Below are 18,155 nucleotides of genomic sequence, written 5' to 3'. Positions count from 1 at the left end.
GGTGGATTAGGTTGGGCGCGGGTAGCCTCGGCCAGTCTCGAGGGAGTTACTGGGGCGGCTCTATCGTCCTAAGGATGAATTAAATCAGGCTGATCCCGGGAGGAAGGGCACTAGGAAGGAAATCGGCCGGGTGTAGCTGCGCTGCTTTCCCCCCCCCCCCCGGGCTCGGACCCCATCCCACCTTGAAGTCACTGGCCCCACACTGGCACCACCCTCCGCCGGGCAGAGCGCGTGCGGCCGCCGCCGAGCACATGGGCCCTCGGGCCGGGCAGGCGCGGGGCGGACCGGACCCGGAGGAACAGCTCCGGGGCCGCGAACCAGGACGGGCCCGGCTCCCCCTGGGCTCCCCCGAGTGGATTTCCGCGCGGCAAGGATGTTGGCGGCCCCGGTGCCACGGCTTGGATCCACCTTCCAGTAAGTTAGAATTTTGCCCTCTGCGTTTCTGGGAAGTCGGGAGCTCGGGGCCTGGCGGGGAGGGATGCTCAGTGAGCAGCGGGACCGAGGCAGGGGCTTCGGATTCATGTCTGTGTTCATCGTGCACTTTCCTCATCCCCAGACTCCGGGCGGGCGTGTGGGGAGAGGGGGAGGGGTGGATGGTGACATCCCGTGCCCCGTGCATGGAGAGAGATTATTCTGGATCGAATGCACTTGATCCAACGTTGATTGCCTCATCTCTAAACATAGACCATCTCCAGTCAGCCCCGAGGTGGGGTCGCAGGTGCGGTTTGGAGGCCCCTCTGGTGAAACCAGAAGTCTGGGACCCATAGGATGCTCCCTCCATCCTTAGATCCTTAGACCATCCTCTCCTCACCCCCCACCCTCCCCCAAGGTGATTCCCCAAAACTCAGCAGCTCTGGTCTTTGAAACTTTTGCATCTTATTTCCAGATTTGCTGGGTGCCCCTTATCATGGTGATTTTGGGGGGATGGGCTGTTGATCTAATTAGGGTTGCCCTCCCTCCGGCTCATGTGCTCTGACTTATGCCAGTGTTTGTGGTCGGGTGTAGACTTGCAGGAAGGGCAGCCATGAGGCTGCATGTGTCCGGTGCATGGATACACCACGAATTTTCCTGATGGGTTTGCAGCCGTGGACTATTCTTCTGTTTATTCTAGCCCCTGCCTTCAGGCCCTTCTAGAAGATGAGAGAGTTTTTAGGGAGAAGAAGGGGAGGTTTGGGTGGTTCCTCCTGATCTATTTTCCAGAGGGAGGGCGGCAGGCCCCTCTCACCCACCTCACCACCAGCCAGACCAGGCTGCCGGAGCTGTTTGCTTGTTGGAGGAAACCATGGAGAACAGTGTGTTTGTGTGGGGTGGGTGGGCGGGGGCCCTGGGGACGCAGGGCCTGTGTGGGCTTCGCTGTCGGTTATAGGATGATGCAGGCCTCTTTTGCATACGGGCTGTGACAAGTTGAGGCTTGTTCATTTGACACAGTCCTGTGGTCACAGCTAATCGGTCCAAAGCTCCCACCCATGGCGTTGGGGCTTGTATGGATCCTCTGAACCCAGAGTGGAACTTCCTGAAAGTATTAGGAGCAAAAAAACGTCCCTGGGAGCAGCAGGAGACACAGAACCCCGGGCTGGCCGGAGCCTCGTGGCCTGGTCTCCACTGTCTGAGAGGAGTTCCGTCTTGAAGGTGAGCACTGCCTCGCGGTCTGAGCCCCTGGCGAGAGGGCCCAGCTGGAATCCCACGCCCTGGACTGGGGGGTGGAAGGGCTAGGGGGGTCCAGTGCCCATCCCGAGGCTGTGCCCACCGACCCCAGAGGCCATTTGCTATGTGGTGACCTTGTTGCTTTGCCCGGTTAAGGGTGACTTTGCTGTTGTTATTGTTGCTCTACCTACTTCGAGTGCAGAATTTTGCATGCAGCAGGCTTCTCTTGAAAAGTAGAAGAAATCAGTTTCTTTTTCTCATTGATTGCCCTCCCTCGCCCCTCCCCCTCCCCCGCTCCTCCATGCTGTGTGGTGTGCTCATCTGCTCCTGCCCGGAGCTTTTCTGGGCTGGGAAGAGGGAGCTTTTTCCTTGGTTCTGGAATATCTGACCCCCCCCCCCCCCGCCACCCCCCCTACCCCTGATGGTTTGTGTGGTTGCTGGTCAGTATCTCCGTCCACATCCAGCCAGTCCCTTGTGCTTCTAGCTTTTATTCTCCTGAATGGCACGAGGACCGGCTAGCTGGACTTGGGAGCCTGTGTCACCATGGCCGGGGCATGGTGCTCGGACAGCTCAGCTAAGGGGTCTCTTGGGGGATAAGACACCGTCCTTTCTTCCTCCTTGTATGAGTGACCCTGAATTTGGTCAGACTGAAGGCAGATCAACCCTTTCCTGGGGAAGTGAGGACCTTGGATAGTTGCCAGATCCGGTCCCTCGTCTCATTCCCTGGCCTGTTCGCTTCACAGGGTGTGTTTTTCATGTCAGACACCCTCCTGGACACTCGGCTTTTTATTATGTATTTCCTTTCATAGTTGGGTGTAGACTCTCCCTAATCTCCCCCCCGCCTTCCCATGCTGGTTTGTGTTCTCTTTAAGAGATCAAGACCCCCATCTTTATATACTCAGTGTCTGCAGGGCACCCTGACCCAAGATGGGAACAGAGCAATACTCTAGAATAATTCAATACTCTAGAATAATTCTGACTGTTTTTTGTTGAGGATATTTTCCCATTAATTTTTATAGAGAGTGGAAGGGAGGGGGAGAGATAGATAAACATCAGTGTGAGAGAGACACATCGATTGGTTACCTCCCGCACCCGCCCAGACCGGGGCCAGGGATCGAGCCTGCGACCAAGGTACATGCCCTTGATCAGAATCGAACCCGTGACCCTTCAGTCCGCAGGCTGACTCTCTATCCACTGAGCCAAACCAGCTAAGCCTAGAATAATTCTGACTATTGATGAGCCGCATTGATGGTCACTTCTCTACCTTCCCTTGAAAACTTCAGAAATTCGAGGCCTTACAGGCGAAAACTGCCAAAATGTGTTCTTTCATGGTACCTCCTCGGTCTCTTCTGTTTTTCTGGCCCCAAGTAACTAGTAACAGTATAGTAATTAATAATAACAACAATAATAGTAGCTCCCATAACATTAAAATTGTATATCGTGCCAAGAATGTTCTTTGCAGTTTATGTTCCCTGCGAACCCACGAGGCAGATATAATCAAATGTCTAGTAATGATGGATTTCTTATTGCGGGCCGACCTCAGTTCCAAATGCTTTAGATGTATTATCTCATTTAATCTCCCAACAATCATGTAAGACGGGATTATTATTATTGCTGTTTTACAGATGAGGAAGCCACAGCTCAGAGAGGTTAAGAATATTCACTCAGGTCACACAGCTAGGTGGTGGCTATGTGACCAGCGTGTCATTACTGTGACCCTTCGCAGTGGATGGGAGCTATGGGAGCTAGAGCTCTTTTTGCAAGTGATAAGGTCGCCTCCCCCCTCCCCCACCTGTTCTGAGTACCTGCCTCTATCCTGGGTGTGTTTAGGTGCAGTAGTCACCCTAAGAACACAAAGATTGTGGTGGCCCCTCTCTCAACCTTTATCATGAAACCAAAAAGCAGCTCTGACTGGGGTAGCTCAGTTGGTTGGAGCATTGTCCCGTGCACCAAAAGGTTGCAGGTTTGATTCCCGGTGAGAGCACATGCCCAGATTGTGGGCTAGAGCCTCAGTTGGGGTGTTTGCAGGAGGCAGCCAATTGATGTTTCTCTCTCTCTCTCTCCCTCTCCCTCCCACTCTCTCTAAAATCAATTAAAAAACAAAAACAAAACAAAACAAAAAATAAAATAAAATCAATTAAAAAACAACAGCAATGCTAGGTCATAAAAAACAGTGGTCTCAGTCATTTTTTATTTTTTAATATATACATATTTTTTATTGTTGCTGGTATTACAGATCTCTCCCATATCCCCCCCTTCCTCCCAGCCCCTACCTGCACCCCCAGGTCTTCACCACCCTATTGCCCGTGCCCATGCTCAGTCATTTATTAATTGCAGAATTCTGAATGGGCTTTCTTTTATTTTCTCTTCCTCGTTTTTTTGGGGGTGCGGGTGGTGGTGGTTATGGGGTATTGTTTGGCTGGTACCTGGTGGGTTATCTGAGCTGCAGTATTATTTGTTTACCTGCCTCTTTTCCCTCCTTGACCATGAACTTGAGTGCAGCAGCCAGCTGGCTGTGGAGGTAGTCATGTTCACAGGTCTGGTGGCTCACCCAGCCCTGGGAACTTGGCTGAATTGCGTGGCTGTGAGAATTGCTTTGTTTTCAAGGAAACAAGTGGTGCTCAGCCTACAGTCCTTGTTGTGTTAGGTGAGAAACAGCCTGACAGGCCGGGACGTGGAGGGGTTGTCCCCAGGACAAGGACACTGAAGAGGGAGGAAGAAAGTGGCAGAAGGCATCTGGGAAAATTGAAGGGCAGTGTGGATCTGGGTCACTTTGGGGCAGGTTGCTTCGCCTCTCTAAGCCTCGGTTTCCTCGTCTCTAAAGTGGGGAGGATAAAGCGCCAACTTCACAGGTTGCTGTGAGGAGGAAATAGCGAAATAGCGGAAGAGCAGCAGGCCATTAGCAGAGGGCCTGAGCTCCCAGTGCGCACTCAGTACGGTTGCTAATATTATTAGTTCTAATGATCGGGGTTTGCAACTTCCTGTGGCTGCTTGGAGTGGTGGTTTCTGAATGCATTTTCACGTGCAAAGGTGTAACATTCTGGTTACAGAGACTCTAAGTGGCAGCACCCTCACTGGAGCTCTTTGCAGGCAGCTGAAAGGAATCCTGGCCAATTAAGAAAGAGGAAGCCAGGAGAGCTGCAGGAGCAGGGCTCAGAGGGGCAGGCATCAGAGGGCACCCGGGGGTGGCCCTGCCTTTGCACTTGGCTCTCTGTGCATCCATTTCCTCAGCTGCTGCCCTGGGAGGACACGCTCCCTCCCAGGGATGGGGCAAAAGCACTTAGCACAGAGGAAGTCAGCTCTTGAGTAAGACAGCAAAGCAATGGTTATTACTTATTCTTCTCCGGGACTCCCTTTTCCTGGTAAGTGAGCCCCAACCGACATTGGCTATTCTGTTTAAGATCGATTCATTGATGGACTCACTCATTTGCTCAGCGTTTATTAAGCTGTTACCAGGCGTCCTAGACGCTGGAGATACCAAAGAGGCGGCATCCTTGTCATCTAATTGGTCCAAGCCCCCGGCGTGGGGACAGGGTGGTCCCCAGGAGGAGCAGGGGCCTGATGGAGGCGGCGCAGACAAAAACCACATGGGCTCCAGTGCCCGGGGGTGGGGGGTGCTGGCACCCCTGTGTTAGTGGATGGAGGATGCTTCGCGAAGGGCCTGGCACATGGTAATGACTATATACTCGGTCATTGCTATATTTGTTGTTATTATGGTTATGATTTTTCCCTTGGCGGCTGCCTCATAAAACGGCAACCTCCCTTTCTCCCACTGTTCTTCCTGGGTTTTGTTTCTTTCTTTCCCATCAGCCATGTGATGGACTGAACGTTGGTGCCCTTCCAAAATCCATCGGTTGAAACCGCACTCCCCGTGTGATGGTATGTGGAGGCTGGGCCTTGGGGAGGTGATGAGGGCGAGATGAGGTCATCAGGGTGGGGTCCTCGTGATAAGAGAAGAAGAAGAGACAGCAGAGAGCTCCCTTCCCTCTGTGAGGACAGAGAGCAAGAAGGTGGCTTCTTACTAGCCCGGAAGAGAGCTCTCACCAGAGACCTAGTCCATCGGGACCTTGACCTTGGACTTCCTGGCTTCCAGAAGTCTGAGAAAGACATTTCTATTGTCTAAGCTGCCCCGCCTACAGTATTTTGTTGTGGCAACTCCAGCAAACGAAGGCGGTCCTTACCGTGCCTGGATGTTCCAGATCTCTGCCTTCTTAGAAGGCGGAGGGCTGCCAGCAAGTCATTTACTTCTTCTCATCAATGCAGCACATATTGATTGTGGGCCTACTCTGTGCCAAAGCACTGCCCTTGGTGTTGGGGGTGCAGAAAGGAGCATAAAAGCGTTCCGGAGACTTCCGTGCCGATGGTGCTCACGTTATAGCTTGGATAGACAGCTAAGGAAGCGGAGACGTAAGGAACAAGGGCAGTCAGAGTGTATTAGGGGGTCCTGTGCTCTGGGGGGGTGCGTGGAGCAGGGCCAGCGTCTGTGGTTTGGACAGGATGCCCTGAGAAGCTGACGTCGGAGCCTCGTGAAGGAGATGGGGTTAGCGTGGAGGATGGTGTTTCAGGCCCTGGGCAGAGCAGGATCAAGGCCGACCCAGGAGCGGGCCTGTGAGATGGGGGAGCTGAAGGAAGAGGCTGGATGGGCATAGGCTGGGCAAGGTGGACAGAGGCAGCTGGGAAACCTGGGCCGGTGCCGTGGGTGGGGCTTCATGAAGTCTTCAGTCCAAGGCAGTGATGGCGAACCTTTTGAGCTCGGCGTGTCAGCATTTTGAAAAACCCTAACTTAACTCTGGTGCCGTGTCACATACAGAAATGTTTTGATATTTGCAACCATAGTAAAACAAAGACTTATATTTTTGATATTTATTTTATATATTTAAATGCCATTTAACAAAGAAAAATCAACCAAAAAAATGAGTTTGCGTGTCACCTCTGACACGCGTGTCATAGGTTCGCCATCACTGGCCTAAGGCATTGCCTTGAACTTAGTGAAACGGGGAGCCACTGAAGGGTTTTCAGCAGAAAGCCCATTTGAGCCGCGTTAGCCTTTGAAATGATCCGTCTGGCTGCTGTGTAGAGAAGAAACGAAATCCGAGTGAAAAGCGCCAGGAGCGGGTCCAGGCTGGTAGCGGGGGGCGTGGCTGCAAGCCCTGGGCTTCTGGACCCTTCGCTGCTGTGTCCACAAGCACCTACACAGCGCTGTCCCCGGTGGTGGCCCCAGCCTTCTGTGGCCCCGAGCACCAGCAGTGAGGCTAGTCTGAATGGAGACATACTGTACGTGTAAAACACACATTGGCATGCAAAGACTTTGTACCAAAAAAGAATGTGAAATAATTCATTACCAAACCTTTCATGTGGATTCCATATCTTGAAATGAAATTTTGGGTCTATTAGGTTAAATGTGATATATGATTTAATTTCACCTGTTTCTTTTAACTTTTTTTTTTTTTTTTTTAATGTGGCTACTGGAGAATCTAAAAGTGTATGTGGCTCACATTCATTTCTCTTGGACAGGGGTCTGGGACAGTGCCTGGGACATACATGCTAGGCATTCAGTGAATGGGATGAGTGACTGAGGGCCAGGTGCAGGGGCCCTGCCGTGAATAAGAAACCATCCCTGGCTTCAAGAAGCTCCCAGTGTGGGCGAGAGGCAGATGGCTGATCCTAGTAGAGTGGAGGGAAGACAGGTCGAAATGGGGCCCCAGGCAGCCAGGCGTGGTGTGGCTGAGAATCCCTACCCCGGAGGGAAATGGTGAGGGGTCTGTGGTCTCAGTAATGACCTTGCAGACAGAGAAGGGAGGGCCCTGTGCCTCTGGACTGTGGCTGAGGTGGGAGGGCCAGGCAGCCAGGTGGGCTGGAGGACGGGCGGCTCTCAAGAGCCTCAGAGACCAGGCAGAAGCCAGCTATTTATTTATTTAATATATTTTTATTGATTTCAGAGAGGGAGAGAGAGATAGAAACATCAATGACGAGAGAGAGAATCATTGATCAGCTGCCTCCTGCATGCCCCACACTGGGGATCGAGCCCACATGTGCCCTGACTGGGAATTGAATCGTGACCTCCTTCCTGATTCATAGGTCCATGCTCACCCTCTGAGCCCGCTGGCCGGGCCAGAAGCCATTTATTTAAAGTGCCCTGCAAACTCTGGGTACTTTCCAAGGACTGTAACCTAGGAGTAACTTCCCAGGTTTACATGTGGACAAAAGCAGGTGGGCTTCCGCTGGGAGGTACCTGAGTTGGGGATTCTGGGCTCATGGTGGGCAGAACTGTGGCTAGGGAAATCTAAACTATCTTGCCTCAAATGAAAGAAATATAAGCTTATCTTTAAAATCCTGGGGAAAAGGTCCATAAAAAAGGCAATATTATTTCTTGAGTTAAGTACACCACTGTTTTATCTTCATTGTCCCTTTAAGAAAGTAGTTGCAATTATGAGACACTATACTTATAAAATACACATTGTAATGTATGTTTGCATCCTGATTTTTCTTAGTTATCACCAAGTTATAAGCATTTCTGATTAGTATTGTAGATGCTTTGTCCATGGTACTTTTATTGGACAGATAATATTTTATTATTCTGTTCCAGGACCGTTTTATTGTTTACTTAATCAGTTGATTGGGGTGCTTATCTCATAATAGACTCTATATATGTCAAGTTTTCTATTTTTCAGTTCATTTTTTTTTTTTTTTCAGTTCATATCCCACAGAGAGGAAGGGAGAGAGACAGAGAGCTAGAAACATCGATGAGAGAGAAACATCAATCAGCTGCCTCCTGCACATCTCCCACTGGGGATGTGCCCGCAACCCAGGCACATGCCCTTGACCGGAATTGAACCTGGGACCCTCCAGTCCGTAGGCCGACGCTCTATCCACTGAGCCAAACCGGTTTCGGCTCAGTTCATTTTTTTATGGTAAATCCCCAGGACTGGGATTATTGCTCAATATTTTTAAAGTTTTAGGTAAATATTGTGGCCCCCAGAGATTTACACTGAAGCTATATTTTTCTTTTTGGTAAGATGTGTAATGTTTGTTGCTGTCCATGATAAAGGGATATGTCACGAACATTCATGTATAGCGCAGACATATACAAGCTAAACATATGTTTACCTATGTCAGATGCACCTGTGTGACTTTTTCTTTACTGTCATTTATTCAGCAAGTATTTGTGATGTGCCTTTGGTGTGCCAAGTACTATTTTATTTTTAAAATATATATTTTATTGATTTTTTACAGAGAAAAAGGGAGAGGGATAGAGAGTTAGAAACATTGATCATTTGCCTCCTGCACACCCCCCCTGGGTGCCCGCAACCAAGATACATGCCCTTGACCGGAATCGAACCTGGGACCCTTCATTCCACAGGCCTACACGCTATCCAGTGAGCCAAACCAGTTAGGGCACCAAGTACTGTTTTAGTCTGCGGTATTCAGTAGTGATCAAAAACAAATATGGTCCCTGTTCTGAAGGATCTTATTACTTTATTGGGAGACAAAGAAGTGAGCATCCACAAAAAATAACATTTTTGTAAAGAATATGAAGTAGAACAATGTGAGAGGATAGTTTACTTGGAGTGAGGGGATCTGAGTGAGCCATGAAGACTTGGGAGAAGTTAACCAGAGGAGAAAAACATAAATAAAATGAAAAGATTGAGAAATATGACTCTACATAGTGTCCCAGAAACATGTGTACACACTTTAACAGCCGATAGCTCAATTGATGTCTTTTTCTTTGCAGCCAGACTAAGCTTTGATCAAAGGAAATTCATCCTAAAATGCTACTGGAAGTTTGAAAATGCAGTTGAAGTACAAACACTGCCTTTATAATTATTCAAAGTCTGTATACATTTTTTGGGGGAACACCCTATATATTAAAGAAAAAAAAAAGCACCGTAAGCAAAAAAAGCTATAATAATAAAAAACAAAGAGTTCCTGAAAGTCAATAACAAAAAAACAAACAGTTGGCCCTGAGGGTGGGGCCCAGTGGTTGAGCATGGACCCAGCAACCAGGAGGTCACAGATGGATTCTGGTGGGGCCGCATGTCTGTTGCAGGCTCAGTCCCCAGTGGGGGGTGTGCAGGAGGCAGCCAATAGGTGTTTCTATCTCTCTGTCCCTCTTCTTTCCTCTCTCTCTAAAAGTCAATAAACAACATAATTAAGTCCTAGCCAGTTTGGCTCAGTGGAAAGAGCATTGGCCTGAGGACTGAAGGGTCCCAGGTTCGATTCCGGTCAAGGGCACATGCCTGGGTTGCGGGTTCAATCCTCAGTGTGGGGCATGCTGGGGGCAGCCGCTCTCATCGTTGATGTTTCTATCTTTCTCACCTTCTCCCTTTCTCTCTGAAATAAGTAAAAATATACATTAGAAAAATAATTAGAAAAAAGAATCTTAAAAAAAAAAAAAAGCCAATCTCAAAGCAAAGTGGGTAAAACACACGAGCCAGCAGTTCTCCAAAGAAGAAAGCTAAGCGCACAGGGTGTGTGAGAAGATTCAGTCTCACTACTAAGGCGAGGCTCATCGCGGTCCCATCTGCATACAGTAGAAAGCACCCTTTCTAGTGCTTGGCCTTGTGAGGAATGCATGCAGCTGTGTGACATAGTCCTGGAGTCCTCACCACCCCCCACCCCCCATTTCCATCGCCCCCCACACTTCCCTCCTGCCCTTCTGGCCTCAGTCTCCTCCCCCGTTTCTAACAACCGCTGACTTGTTTTCCTCCCTTGCCGTTTCGCCCATTTCATATAAATGGCATCAATCATGGTACGGAGCCCTTTTAGTCCGATAGCTCTCGGGTGGCGTCATGCACGGGTCTTCCACGCCGTGGCGGGGACCGGCCGTGAGGTCATTTAGATTGTGGAGAGCTGTCTGTGCTGTGGCGACACCACGGTTTCTTTCCCCATCCTTCAGGCGAAGGGCATTTGGGCCCTTTCCAAGGGGTACATTTCCATATTTTAAGAAGTGCCCAAAATAGGAAGCCTGACGCAAGTCTTGGCAAGTCTTGGCGAGGCTGGGTGACAGGATCCCCCACTCGGCGAGCCAGCGTGTGAGGTCGTTGGAGAGACCAGTTGGCAGCCTGCAGCGAAATCGAAAACATCTGGGCAGCCCGCTCCTAGGTGAACTTGAGCATTCACAGCTCATGCTCGGTGCTACTACAGGATCCTTAGAGATGGACGGGAACCTTGAAAAACGGGCTGGTGGGATCTAGGTCAAACTCACTGTCATCATTGGGCAGGGAGGAGGGAATAGGGCTGGCGGTGAGGGTCAAAGGTCACTTTGACTTTCCCTTTAAGGCTTTTTAAAAGGACAGTACAGGCACGTATATCACTCACACATTTTGAAAATATATGGAGAGGGTATGTATATGTATGCATATATGTAGTGCGGATGACAACATGTTCGTGGTTGTAAATTTTAGGTTCTTAACATTTCTTTTAAAAGTAGTTTTAAGGAAGGACCCAAGACAGGAAAAAAATTTTTTGGGGGGGGTGGGGGTTTCTATTATCAAGAGACTCCTGTGGGTGGAGTGGAGTGGATGTCCAGGGATAGAGACACAGCATGGGGCCTATGGTGGGCAGGTGCCAGGTCCTGGAGGGCCCTAAGCACTATTCCAAGCCTTTAGGAACTGCTGATGAGGCGGGGCCTGATTTAATTGACCTTTTTTATTTTTATTTTTTAAAATATATTTTATTGATTTTTCACAGAGAGGAAGGGAGAGGGATAGAGAGTTAGAAACATCGATGAGAGAGAAACATCGATCAGCTGCCTCCTACAGACTCCCTACTGGGTATGTGCCTGCAACCAAGGTACATAGCCTTGGCCGGAATCGAACCCGGGACCCTTGAGTCCGCAGGCTGACGCTCTATCCTCTGAGCCAAACCGGTTAGGGCTAATTGACCTTTTTTAAAAAAATACATTTTTATGGATTTCAGAGAGGAAGGGAGAGGAAGCGACAGATAGAAATGTCAGTGATGACAGAGAATCATTGATTGGCTGCCTCCTACACACCCCACACTGGGGATCAAGCCCACAATGCAGGCATGTGCCCTGACTGGGAATCTCACTTTGACCTCCTGATTCTTAGTCCATGCTCAATCACTGAGCTGATTGACCTTTCTGTGAGGAGGAAAAGGGATTGGATGGTTGACAGTGGGAGCTGGAGGCCCCTTTGCAGGCTGCACTGCAGTATTCTAGCCTAGGGGCCTGAGCCCTAGCTTTAGCAGTGGACTTGGTCCTGCAGGCGGCAGGGAGCTGTGGAAGGTTTGAACGGGGGCAGGGGCGACATGAGAGTGGCATTGCAGAGACATCAGCCCACACCTGGTGTCGCCGGCCTGGAGTCTGAAGAATATTCTAGTTAATGTCGCTGTGAGTGCACCAGTTCCCCTCTGGCTGGATGCTCCACTTTTCCCATTTTTCAGAAGGACCGAGGACCAGGAAAAGGTCCCGTGTGAGGAAGGACCTTTGATGGAAGAGCAGTGGTGGGAACAGGGGCCCCTCTTCCTGCCTTTATGGCCCAGGATTTATTCCACAGCCCGCAGGGCCAGGGGCCGCCTGGGGATCACTTCAGCCCGTCCTCCCACTGATCGATTTCCTATCCTTGGGATGCCTCCCTCCATACCACAGGCCATTGCATTGGCTCCACGGAAAACCCAGGAGGCCGAGGCCAGAATGCCCTGGCCTGGTTTACCCCTCCCCCCACCGCAGGCAGGCCTTTGGCCTTTGCCTCAGGACACCTAGGAGGAGGTGGCTTCCCAGGCCTGTGCTCTGGGGATGGAAAGGCCCCTTTTTTGCACTGGGCAGAGTTCCCAGCTGGCTTGAGCCTCCTCTGGGCTCCAGGTAGGTCAAAGGCAAGATCTCTTGCCTATCATTTCTCTACACACGCCACACGTGCTTTCTCAATCACAGGCTTTGCCACATACTTATTCCGTAAAAAAGGAAAAGCCAAGTTTGGTTTGAATTATTTACTTATTTACATTTGTTTGTTTCTTTGTTTGTTTGTTTGAAAGCAAGGGGTGCCGAGGTCAAGGGGAGATCACTGTTTCAGTCATCGCAACACATGGAGATTGCCTTGGCAGCCATGGCTTAGATGGCCCAGTGAGGTGTTCACCTTTGATACCGGAAGGATTTCCGATACCCAGGACTGTCATATTGGGTCCAGTAGTAAGACCTGACCTCACTCATGCCAGAACCCTTCTCCCAGCCGGCAGGTCCTGGTGTCTCCCTGCCCCCACTCACGCCTTCCTTCTGACCCCAGAGAGGGAGCTTTTGAAGGGACAGACTACATCGGAAACTCAAGGCCTTCATGATTTTTAGTGGCTTCCCATGATTAGTTCTAGTACCAGCCGCGTAACCGGCCGGCAGGAGTAGCGATGGAATTGCTGCGTGAGCCTGAGTGTTGAAGCCGGGATAAGGACCCCAGCTCTCACTGACCCTGAGGGCTGAGCACTTTGGCCCGTGGATGCCTCAGCTTGGATCAGAAGGAAGGCTTGCCTGGCCCCAGGCAGCTGCTGGCTATGGGGCTTGAATACTGTTGAAGGTTTGGTTGATGAGATGCTTCAGAGGACTGCTGTCTGCAGATTCATCTCTAACTTTCCCACTGGCTCCCCTAACTACCTCTTATTTGTGCTTTCTGTCTCAGCCTCGGGGTCACCTCCTCCAGGAAGCATTCCTTCTTCCTTTCCAGCCTTGTGTGACTGTCCCCTCCAAGCACCCTGCCTCTCGGCTATCACAGCCCACACCACATGGCATTATGTTCCCCATGTGGGTTCCTGTCAGGGCTCTCAAACTAGTCTGTTTAGGAGGGTGATCGGATTATGTAAATGCACCAGGTGGGCCGGGTGCAACAGGAAGTGCGGACCCACAGAAGGGGGTCCTCTCTAGAAGGGCAGCTTCTCTTGGACCCAGCCCCACCCCCCTCAGCCCTTTTCCCAATGCCCTTGCTGCCAAAGCTTCCACTTTTTATTTTTTTTTTTAATTGATTTCAGAGAGGAAGGGCGAGGGAGCAGGGAGCGAGAGATAGAAACATCACCGATGAGAGAGAATCATTGATCGGCTGCCTCCTGCACGCCCCCTACCGGAAGACCGAAACCGGGGCATGTGCCCTGACCGGAAATGGAACTCCGTGACCTCCTGGTTCATGGGTGGATGCTCAACCACTGAGTCATGCTGGCCGCTGGGCTCCCTGCTTCAATCTTTACTGGCTCGAATGCCTCATCTGAGCAAAGACCTTCCGCATGCACAGCATTTAACATTTCACCCCTCAGAATTGTTTTTTGGGATTGGCTATATGTGCCTGGAAAAGTAATAATTTCTGAGATTCTAGATTGTTCTCCTTTTCCCCTTTCCTGTCCGCCCCATCAATGCATGTTGGCTTTTTCTTTTTCTTTTCTTTTGTTTTGGAAACCAGCCCTTTTGCATCCTGCTGGGCGGGGAAGGTGTTGGTGGGCTATTCAGCAGCTGTGGTTTCCTGGCAGCTCCCTGCCTTCTTCTGCCTCCCCGTTGGTTAGCCATTGCTGCTGGCCTTAGGGGGACAGGCCTGAGTTCCAATTTCTCGTCATGGATGGTGAGCTGTCATGCCAACGTTGCTTAAAGAAATGAACTAATCAGCTCCCATGGTGAACAAAGCCCGCCCCATCCGGAGCAAAGCTTCCCATTGTGTTGTCTTTCGGAGCATAGTGGAGGAACACGTCATAAAGGTATGACTGGTTGGGAACTGTAGGAGCTTAATATGTGCCCTGAACTGTACCAGGCGCTGGTGTTGGAGGGGTTAAAAAGAAGAACCATGGCCTTTATAATTTGAAAGATCCTGTCCTTGCCTTTGAGAGACGCAGAGTAAAAGCAAAAATGCACAGAGATGATAATATAGCATTCACGTAGTTACGACTTAGCGCGCACTGTAATTCAGCATTATTACCAGCTGCGGTAACATGGCTTACATGTGGCCATCCCATGTTTGGTTTTGGGAGGAAACTGCCAGACTGTCGTCCATGGCAGCGCATTTTCCATTCCCATTAGCAGTGCACGGGGTTCCCATTTCCCCACATCCTCACCAACACTTATTATATTCGGTGTTTTTGTTTTACTTTTAATAACAGCCGTTCGAATAAATATGAAATGGCATCTCACAGTGGTTTTGATTTGCATTTCGCTAATGACTAGTGATGCCGAACATCTTTCTCAGTGATTCGTTGGCCACTCGTATATCTTCTTTGGAGAGTGGTTTTTTATTGTTGTTGACTTGTAGGAGTTCTTTATATATTATGGAGATTCATCCCTATTTCAGATGGATGACATGCACATATTTTTGTCCCATTCTGTTCTGTTTCTTTTCACCTTCTTGAAAGTGTCCTTTGATGCATAGGTGTTTTTAATTTTGATGAAGTCTACTTTACCTAGTTGTTGCTTTTGTCGCCTGTGCTTTTGATATGAGGCTCAGACATGGTAGGAAACTCAGCTGGGCCAGCCAGCCGGAAGCGGCAGAGCGCATGTCCTGACCAGCTGACACACTGCCTCGAGCCTTCATCCTTCGGATTCCAGTGGCCACTGTTGGCCCCGGGCTAGTGTCTCTGTTCAGCTCTTCTCTGTGTTATCTCATCCAGCTGGATGCTCTTAGCTCACTTCCCAGGAGTGGAGGGGAACACTCAGCTCACAGGGGTCAGAGTTCCCCGACCCTGGACATTCTGACTCATTACATCACTTTCAAAGGCTTCTCCAGGAGTTGTGCTGCTTTTTAAAAAATTCTCACCGGAGGATATTTTTTTCCCATTGATTTTTTTTTTTAAAGAAGGTTGGAAGGGAGGGAGAAGACAAGGAGGGAGGGAGAGAGGGAGTGAGGGAGAGAGGGAGAGAAGAGAGAGAGAGAAGCATTGATTGGTTGCCTCCCGCTTGAGCCCAACCAGGGAGGGACTGGAACCCTTTATCCTCTGGTCCATGGGCTAATGCTCTAACCACTGTGCCACTGGCCAGGTCAGAAGTTGTGGTTCTTGAAAAGGAAATAACCAGCAAACATCTTTGGAGTGACAAAATTGGCGAGCAGATTTCATAGAGCTTCAATAATTAGTTCATTATATTCTACTGATATCTATCTAGCCTACTACAAATTATCAACGACTGGCGTCACAAAGCCTAGTAGTAGTACATAAACACCTGTGAGCCCTCCACCCCTCTGCAGAAGCAGAATATGACCAGTTATTGGCAGGACCAGAGCCAAGAGGTGAAGCCCGAGAGTCAGACTTTAGGATCTGTGTGTCTTAACAGATCCTCCAGGTGTGCCCTCCTGTCTACAGGCCATCTCTGTCTACCTCAGGGCCCGGCTCCGGGTAGTTGACTGAGCAATGAGGAAGAGCTTGGGGCACTTGGGAGAAATTCATTAATGTCAGCCCTGCCCAGCCCTCCGGAGCACAGAGCAGTAGGCAGAAGGCCCCCACGGTGAGGTGAGCTGAAGTGGCGGAAATGGGGTCAGAACTCAGATATGCTGATCGCCTCGGTCCCATCTGGCTCCAGGGAGCATCCACATTCTTTCATCCTCCGGAATGTATGTCACTGGATTGAGAAGGGTTCTAAGGGGCGGGCTGAGCTCTTGTCTTTGGAACTCTGCCTTTTTTAGAGATGTTTGAGGTGTGCTTATGCCCACGGGTTCTGTCCTGAGCCCCCAATTCAGCCAATTTGGGGTGAATCCTTGTTTAGATGAGAAGCACAGGTTCATGTGTCCCGCCATCACCCCGCAGACCTGATGGGCGATGGGGAAGGGATGCCTCAGAGTGGGCTGGGGCAGACTCCTGCCATCTATCCTGGTAGGTCATGGGCCCAGGGCAAACACACACTCCCATCCTCCCAGCCAAGAGACCGATAGCTGCAAACGTGTACCGCCCCCCCCCCCCCCTTAGATTGACAGTTGGAGAAATAGATTATACTTTTCAAGGAGGAGAATGTCTTCCAGGTGTTCAGCGCTTTAAACTTCCAGATGTTCCCCTGCCCAGGAATCGGAGAGGGGTGCAGGGTTGGGTCTCTTTAAAGGCTGATGCACAGACAGTTCATTACATTCCAGTGACTTGCTGTGTCCCCAGGCGACGTGTAGTGTTCCCTCTGGGGAAGGAGGCGCCCACTTGCTAGGGTGGCTCCTGAGCAAAGCACTTAGTTAGCACTCAGTGAGGACAAGTGAACTGGATTTGTAGGCAGGAGGCCCGAGTTCTGGTTCCTGCAGGCTGTGTGGCTCTGGGCTGGGCAGATGACCTCTCTGAGCCTCAGTTTCTGGGGGCATTTTTTAAAAATACATTTTTATTGATTTCAGAGAGGAGGGGAGAAGGAGAGAGAGAGAAACATCAATGATGAGAGAGAATCATTGATTGGCTGCTTCCTGCACAGCCCCACCTTGGGGATCGAGCCCACAAATCTGAGCCTGTACCCTGACCGGGAATCAAACCATGACCCCGTGGTTCATAGGTTGATGCTCAACCCCTGAGCCATGCCGGCCGGGCTGTCCGACCCATTCTAAGAACTCACTGAGCCTTGGTTGTTGTCATTGTTACCCTAGAACAGTGAGGGCGAACCTTTTGAGCTCGGCGTGTCAGCATTTTGAAAAACCCTAATTTAACTCTGGTGCCGTGTCACATATAGAAATTTTTTGATATTTGCAACCATAGTAAAACAAAGACTTATATTTTTGATATTTATTTTATATATTTAAATGCCATTTAACAAAGAAAAATCAACCAAAAAAATGAGTCCGCGAGTCACCTCTGACACGCGTGTCATAGGTTCGTCATCCCTGCCCTAGTGGCTGTTTTTTAGAACTTGGAGACATAAAGACAGAAGGGCCTCGTGTTTGGGGAACCAGAAAGGGAAAGAAACAATATAAATGCAGTGATCATTAGGGGGTGTAAGTCTATCCGGGCAAAGGAGAGAACATTCCCACGGAGGCAGGGCTAGGACTGAATCTGAGAAGCGGAAAGGCTGACCTCGTTGGCCGGACAGGAACGGGAGGGCAGTGCGGGCAGGTGGAACAGCACCTGCGAGGCTCAGATGGCTGGGAGCCTGGCCCAGTCCGGCAACCCTGGGACTGAGCTGTTTTTCTGAGTGCATTGCCTTGGTAGGAAAGGAACCTAGGTTAAACGAAGCTGATTGCTAGGCATAGTGTCCACCCTGGAGACTCTGTGGAAGAGCCAAGGAAGAACGCTGAGCGAGAGTGACGTGATTGGATTTGGGGGTCAGGGCATTCCCGCACGGAGGAGGTTGTATTGGAGAGGGGCAGGGAGCCTGTGGCAAGAAGACCAAGGAAAGGAAGAACCGCATTTCCAAAGCCCATGTAGCGTATTTTTTCCGTGACAGTGCGAAGTGTCTGTGTTCAAAGTGGCTTGTGTAACCCGACCCACAGCTGGCATCCCTCCCCAGCTTATCTGCATAAGCGAGAGGCTTGGGATGGCGCGCACCCACCAGTAAAAGTTGCTTCTGGGTTTGTGCCAGGCTGTTGGGAAAGCTGGTTCCCAACCGGCTACCAGCCTGTCCCACTGGCAACGGACTTCTTTTG

At 50.3% G+C, this 18,155-nt stretch overlaps 1 long non-coding RNA gene across 2 annotated transcripts in view; it reads left to right on the top strand.

Moving 5' to 3' along the window:
- The first annotated feature begins 244 nt into the window (after window positions 1-244).
- The window catches only part of LOC106697901, a 265,045-nt gene continuing 247,134 nt past the window's right edge, over window positions 245-18,155 (top strand). For both annotated transcript variants that reach the window (XR_002830399.1, XR_002830400.1), the window contains exon 1: window positions 245-414. This is a non-coding gene — a long non-coding RNA (uncharacterized LOC106697901). The remainder of the gene's footprint in view (window positions 415-18,155) is intronic.

The sequence above is a fragment of the Myotis lucifugus genome, unplaced genomic scaffold (assembly GCF_000147115.1).
Source record: "Myotis lucifugus unplaced genomic scaffold, Myoluc2.0 scaffold_113, whole genome shotgun sequence".
In the NCBI taxonomy this organism is placed as follows: Eukaryota; Metazoa; Chordata; class Mammalia; order Chiroptera; family Vespertilionidae; genus Myotis; species Myotis lucifugus.
The sequence above is the reverse complement of the archived record's forward strand: the minus strand, read 5'-3'. Positions and strand labels throughout refer to the sequence as shown.